We start from the raw sequence: 7,423 nt of genomic DNA on the forward strand, positions 1-7,423 counted from the left end.
TGAGTTCATTTTCATTTGTTTCCAGAAGCTTTCTGATTTCTTCCCTAATTTCAGTCTTGACCCATTTGTTGTTTAATAGCATACCATTCAGTCTCCATGATTTTGGGTGTTTTGGGTTTTTCCTGTGGGGTTGGTTTCCAATTTCAGTCCCTTGTGGTCAGAGAAAATGCTTGGTATGATTTCTATTTTCCTGAATTTATTGAGACTCGTTTTGTGTCCTATCATGTGATCTATCTTTGAAAATGTTCCATGTGCATTTGAAAAGAATGTGTATTTAGCTTCTTTGGGATGAAGGGCTCTATATATAGCAGTCAAGTCCATTTCATCTAGGGTGTTGTTTAGTGCAGCTATATCTTTGTTGATATTTTGTTTGGAAGATCTGTCCATTTTAGACAGTGGGGTGTTAAAATCCCCTACTATAATTGTGTTGCTGTCAATGTCTTTCTTGAGGTCCTCCAGAATTTTCTTTATATATTTGGGTGCTCCTATGTTGGGTGCATATATATTTATGATATTAATGTCTTCTTGGTGGATTCTTCCCTTGAGTATTATGAAGTGACCTTCCTGGTCTCTCTTTTTTTGAAGTCTATTTTGTCTGATATTAGAATTGCTACCCCGGCTTTTTTTTTTCTTGATCATTTGCTTGGAAAATTTGTTTCCAGCCTTTCACTTTTATTCTGTGATGGTCTTTTGTCCTGAGGTGGGTCTCCTGTAGGCAGCATATGTGTGGATCATGCTTTCTTATCCATTCAGCTATTCTATGTCTTTTGATTGGAGCATTTCACCCATTTACATTTAAGGTTATTATTGGTAGGTACTTATTCATTGCCATTTGTGTACCAGGGTTCCTCTCTGTCTCCCTTTTTTTCCTTTCTTTCCTTAAAGCAGTCCTTTTAGTATTTCTTGTAGAGCTGGTTTGGTGGAGGCATATTCTTTTAGACTTCTTTTGTCTTGGAAGCTCTTTATTTGGCCTTCTATCTTGATTGAGAGCCTTGCTGGGTACAATAGCTTTGGTTGTAGGCCTCTGGTTCTCATTACTTGAAATATTTCTTGCCATTCCCTTCTTTCTTGGAGTGTTTCCATTGAGAAGTCAGTAGCTAACCTTATTAGGGCTCCCTTGTATGTCACTTCCTTTTTCTCCCTTGCTGCCTTTAGGATTTTCTCTTTGTCTTGGAGGTTTGCCATTTTAATGATGATGTGTCTTGCAGTAGGCCTCTTTGGGTTCCACCTGATTGGGACTCTCTGCGATTCATGAATCCGTGTGACTTTCTCTCTTCTCAACTTAGGAAAATTTTCCATTATTACTCTTTCAAGTAGGTTTTCTATCCCTTGTTCTTCTTCCTCTCCTCTGATATTCCTATTATTCGGATATTATTACGTTTCATGTTGTCTTGCATTTCTCTTAAATTCTTCTCATTTTTTCTGATTCTCTTTTCCATTATTTGGTCTGTCTGGGAGATTCTTTCTATCCTGTTTTCTATCTCACTTATGCGATCTTCCACCATATCGATTCTATTCTTCATACCTTCTACTGTGTTCTTCAGTTCAGAAATTGTATTCTTCATTTCCTCTTGGCCTTTACTAATGGTTTCTATATCCTTTCTCATGTTGGTGTAGTTTGCAGAGAGTTCACTGTAGCTCCCCTGTAGTTTCTGGTAGCTCATTGTAAGCTCTCTGAATTTCCTGATAACCAGTGCTTTGAATTCAATATCTGGTAGTTGGCTTGCCTCTGTTTCATCTAACATTCTTTCTGAGACTTCCTCCTTTTCTTTCATTTGGGGATTGTTTCTTTGTCTTCCCATTGTTTGTGTTGCTCTTCTTGTTGGCTTCAGCATCTTAAAGTGATCTGTTCTGGGTTCCTGGGTTTATGGTGTGAACTTCTGTGGTAAGATGCCTGTGAATTTCAGTGGTGCAGTCTCCTGCAGGTATCTTGGTGTTCTCCACTTCCACCTACTCCTCTTGTTGGTTTCCAGCTGGGCAAACCTTTTCCTCTGGTCTCCCTAGCTGCAGCAGCCTGAGGGGCTATTAGTGTGGCCTTTCTCTCGTCTCGGTGAACTTAGCTGGTTTCACCAGTGCCCTCCCAATATCCAGAATGGCGCCGCTCTCCTGTGCCCCGCTGAGAGCAGGTTTTTCCCCAGGCTTCCCAGCTCTGGCCTGTCGTGAGGGCTCGCACTCCCAGCCAGGCTTTCCTGGTCTCCCAGGCTTGGGCTTGGACCTTTCCCAGTGCTGTGGCTGCACACACTGGGGAACTCACAATTCTTCCAACCCGGCAGCCACAGCCTGACTCCCGCTGCTTCTCAGTCTGTGCCCGGCTGTGTAGGGAGGGAGCTGGTGACTGGTGCTCTTCCAGGGGCACTGCCAGTATCCCGAAGCTCCCCGAGACTGTGGGAGCGCCGGCTCAGGCTACTGGGAATGCCGGGGCCACTCAGTTCCCCAAATCGGCAACCACAGCCTGACTCCACGGGTTATCAGAGCTCTCCGGTTTGCTTCCCAATGCCCACTCCTCTCTCTGCCACTACAGGCAGACTGATCTCTCCTGGTGTTTTCCAATCTGCACCCTGCTGGTTAGAGAGGATGCTGGTGACTAGTTCTCTCCCAGGGTTGTCGTTGTTGCCCTCCCTCAGCTCTCTGAGATCAAGGCGGCCCTGCCAGGGCCCTGGCGCTGCCCGGCGGAGGGCCTGCAGCCTCTGCACTGTTCCCTCGTACCTTGTTGATCTGAGGTCCATCTCCTCTCCTCAACCTCTGGTCATTCAGTGTCCACTATACTCTCTGGCGTCCTGCCGTCCCATATGCTGGGTCCCTGTTGGGTGTTCACTGTGCTCTTCTGCAGAGCAGCCTGGTTTTTCTCCGGCGCATGAAGGGAAGCGAAATCCTTTGTCCTACTCCACCGCCATCTTCCCCAATCCTCTCATGTCTCTTGTTTTTCATGATGTCTCTTCCATTTCTTAAAGTAAACCCTTTAGCATCTCTTGCAAAGCTGGTTTGGTGGAGGTCTATTCTTTTAGACTTCTTTTGTCTGGGAAACTCCTTATTTGGCCTTCCATTTTAATTGAGAGACTTATTAGATAGAGTATTCTTGGTTGCAGACCTTCGGTTTTTATTACTTGGAATATATCTCGTCATTTTCTTCTGGTTTGGAGTGTTTCCATTGAGAATTCAGCTGCTAGTCTTACTGGGGCTCCCTTGTATTTTACTATTTGTTTCTCCCTTGCTGCCTTTAAGATTCTCTCTTTGTCTTGGAATTTTGACATTTTAATTATGATGTGTCTTGAAGTGGGCCTCTGGGTTCCTCTTGATTAGGACTCTCTATGTTTCCTGGATTTGTGTGACTTTGTCTCTCATCAAATTAGGAACATTTTCCATCATTACTTTTTCAAACATTTTTCCTATCCCTTGCTCTTCTTCTTCTCTTTGTGTTATTCCTATTACATGGGTATTTTTACATTTCATGTTGTCTCAGAGCTCCCTTACCAACTGTTTGTTCCTTCTGAGTATTTTTTTCCTTTTCTTGTTCTTTATGGGTGTTTTTTCTACCTTGTCATCCATCTCATTGATTCAATCCTTGCTTCATCCAGCCTGCCTGTCATTCCTTCTAGTGTGTTTTTTATTTCTGAGATTTTATTGTTCATTTCTTCCTGGTATTTGTTTATAGTTTCTGTTTCCTTTTTCATGCTGTTACAGTTCTCACTCAGTTCCTTGTAGTTGTCTGTGAGTTCCTTGAGCATCTTTATAACCATTATTTTGAATTCTATACCTGATAGTTTGGTTACCTTCACTTAGTTTGGCTCTTTTAGTGAGGAGTCTTCCATTCCTTTTGATTGCATGTTCTTTTTTTGTCTTCCCATTTTAGGTGACTCTTTTTGTTTGTTTCTGGGCTTTCTGATGTCTCACTTTACTAGCTGTCTTTGTAGGGTGAACTTCTATTGTAGTAATTCTATGGGGATCATTGGTGTGGTCTCTTTGATCTCCTTGTCTGGATACTCTTGGTTTACCCTTTGCCCTTTTTTCAGTTTCTGTGAGCTTTCTTCTTGTGCTTGGGTTTTTACCTTTTGGTGGTTCCTTTGTTGGTGGTATCTCTCCTCCGGCAGGTATACTGATGTTCACAGTTCCCACCTATTCTTGTATGTGATCATTGGAAGGGGGTAGGCAAAATGGATTAAGACAGCAGGAGAGTATTTTATGGGATTTAAAGTATCAGCAAGTAGAGAAGAGATAGGATATTCTTTGGATAAGTATAATGTTAACTGTGATATTTCACCCAACTAGCCAATTTTAATAAAAGGTGATAGAGAGATAAGACTTGTTATAAGGGAGGAGGATTGTGATCTGAATCCAGAAAAAAGTGCTTGTGCAAGATTAGGTGATGAGATATAGTGAGAGTAAAGGATAGAAAGTAGGCGTAGTGTGAGATAGAATAGAGTTAACCATAACAATAATAATGTTTAGGATTGAAATGAAGTGGGCTAAGATCAGGGAGGGTTGCTGTGCAGTATGTACAAGTGTATGGAACAATAATTATTTACAACAGTACTGGAACAACCATAATATGACAAGAAATATATGATTTGGATAACCAGAATAGAAAGTATCTGATCAAGAGTAGTGTGTTATTGGTACATGAGTGAAGTGAAAGAAGAAAAATTAAAGTACAATAAGGAGAGGATAAGGAAAACCAGTCAAGTGATGCAATTAAACAGTGAAATAAAGTGAGGAAAATTAAGAGAAATAAAAGAAATACTAACAAAATAAAAGTGGTAAAAATAATGAAAAAATAATAATACATATAAACAATAAAATGCCAGCTCTATGGGTTAGCAGAGTGACATTTGTCTCAGTTCCTCAATTTGGGGGGTTGGCCTTGTGCTCCCCTCTTGGATCTTTCTCTGGTCCCTTTGTAACTCCCTGTCTTATTGTCTTACTTGGAGGGGGGGAAAAGGAAAAAAGGAGAGAGGAATGAAAAAGAAAAAAAGCCTCTTGCTGACTTTAAAGCTATTCAGCCAGTTCTGCTGATCTTCCTGGATGCCACAGGAAGAGTGGTGCTGGGCTTTGATTTTCTCCCTTCCTATGTTTTTGAGAGGATGGGGACCAAGTTTGTCCTGCAATATTCACAGTGGCCCAGCCTCTGGCCCAGGTCCTCAGTGCATTGCCAGGCTCATATCAGCCACTCAGTCTCTGGGAGCACAGTGGGAGTGAATGTTGAGCACAATCTTCCACTCAGCCTCTGGGCATTCGCCTCAAATCACCCTTCTGGTGCCCCAGCCACTGCTCAAGAGTTCCTTAGGAAGCAGCTGCCCACCGTTCTTCACAAGCAGACAGCTTTTCACAGAGCTCAACTTTCCAACCAGTCCGGAGACTATCCGAGTCAGGGTCCAACATGGCCCAAGTCCTCCCTTCCCCAGATGTGGCTGGCACCCCAATTTCTCTGATGCCTGTGTCAACAGTCCCAGTGGATGTGTACCGCCTCTGTGTATCTCCCACTTTGTCTCTATTCCCCCAGTGAGTTCCAGCACCCAGGTTCCTCCTGGTGCTGGGCTGCCCTCCCTGCTCTGGTAGTGGAGGGAGCTGGTGATCTAACTCTCCTCCCTATATCCTGCAGCAGGCACTGGGACGTGGGGGCCACAGGCCTGGGACACTGTGCAGATCCCAGGGACCTTACTGTCCCAGCACAATCTCCTCGTGGTTCATTTTTCAATGTCCTCTACAATTTTTGGCCTCCAAACTCCATGTAAGTTGGGATTCCACTGGCTGTTTACTCTGTTCCTCAGAAGATTTGGCTAAATGTTCCAACTGGGCACAAGGAGAACTGGGCTGTGTTCCCACCTACCTCACCATCTTCTCACAATCTCTATGTAAACCAAATCTGGTATATTCACTGAAGGATCTCCAACTTCTGCCACAGGTTTGGCCTGCATCCAGCCTAAAGGGGCAGTGACTTCAAAGGGACAAACTGAAAGTAAGAGTTCAAATGCCAGGTATCTACAAACCCTACGGTGTTCTGAGAAAACTCTGCTCTGACTACCTTGCTTTTCTAGTCCTCATTTCTTCTGTAACAGTGGAGAAAAGCTATTTGTACTTCTTAATCCCTTCACCTCTTCAGCCATTCCTCAACACCCCTCTCCTCTCTGGAAACCATCAAAACGCTCTGTGTATCCATGATTCTGATCTGTTCTTGTTTGCTTTGTTTGTTTTTTAAATTCAGTTGTTGATAGATATGGTTTATTGTCATTTTATTGTTTATAGTTTTGATCTTCCTTTTCTCAAATAAGAGCCTTTAATGTTTTATATAATAATGGCTTGGTAATGGTGAACTCCTTTTGCTTTTTCTTGTCTGGAAGCTCTTTCTCTGCCCTTTGCATCTAAATGATAGTTCTTCTAGGCAGAACAATTTTGGCTGTAGGTCCTTACTTTTCATGACTTTGAATATTTCTTGCCAGTCCCTTCTAGCATGCCAAGTTTCTATTGAAATATCAGCTGACAGTCTTATGAGAATTCTCCTGTAGTTTGCTTTTCACTTGCTGCTCTTAAGATTCTCTCTTTAACTTTTGGCATTTTAATTATGATGTGTCTTGGTGTGGACCTCTTTGCATCCATCTTGTATGGGATTCTCTGTGCTTCTTGAACTCACATGTCTATTTCCTTCACCAAATTAGGGAACTTTTCTTTCATTATTTTTCCAATTAGATTTCCAATTTATTGCTCTTTCTCTTCTTCTGGCACTCCAGTGAGGCGAAGCCAACCTGTGAGCCTAGGCTGGTTGTTGCCAATGCCAGGCCTGGGGCCACTCAGCAAGAGGTAGGGGGGCTGGTGGCTAATTGGTGCTGGCTGTTGCTTGTTTGAGAGAATTTGGAAAGTTATGAAGCATGAGCCAAGGCCAGCCATTCTTAGGGAAAAGCTACTGTTAATAGATTGGGTAGGCCTGTAAGTTGGATGTGACAGAGCCTCAGGGGATCACCATTGCAGGGCAAACAGTGTTAGGCAGGTTGATAGAGACTGAGACATGGCATCAACATACCAGCTCTGTGGCTCTGTGGGGGGAGAGTCAGAAAAAGGACAATGACCTCTGCTGACTTTTTTGTCTGGGAGAATGCTGTCATCCCCCAGCTCTCACCTTCACATCAGACACTTCACTTCCTCACTCTATGTCACTGGTGCCTTTCAAGCTGCTACTCTAGTGCTGGATCTCAGAGGGAGTGAGTCTGAGAAAGTCTGTGTGAGGGTTATTTAAGAGTAACTGCTTGGAACTCCACAAGTTCCTTCCATTGACTCAATCCCTGTTGTTTTTTTGCAGCTAGAAGTAATGGGGACTCATCTTCCTGGCACAGGAACCCTAGGCTGGTTGGCCTGGCATGGGGCTGAAACTCCTCACTCCCAATTTATCTGCTACATGTGGATGTGGGACAAGCCTGTTCCATATTTCTGCCCC

The 7,423-nt window shown here is 43.3% G+C and overlaps 1 pseudogene; it reads right to left on the reverse strand.

Moving 5' to 3' along the window:
- Positions 1-5,376, reverse strand: part of LOC118996185 (proto-oncogene vav-like) — a 16,965-nt pseudogene extending 11,589 nt beyond the window's left edge.
- Between the last annotated feature and the right edge of the window lie 2,047 nt (positions 5,377-7,423).

Source organism: Sturnira hondurensis, unplaced genomic scaffold (assembly GCF_014824575.4).
Source record: "Sturnira hondurensis isolate 20B ecotype Veracruz unplaced genomic scaffold, ASM1482457v3 Scaffold0010942, whole genome shotgun sequence".
NCBI lineage: Eukaryota > Metazoa > Chordata > Mammalia > Chiroptera > Phyllostomidae > Sturnira > Sturnira hondurensis.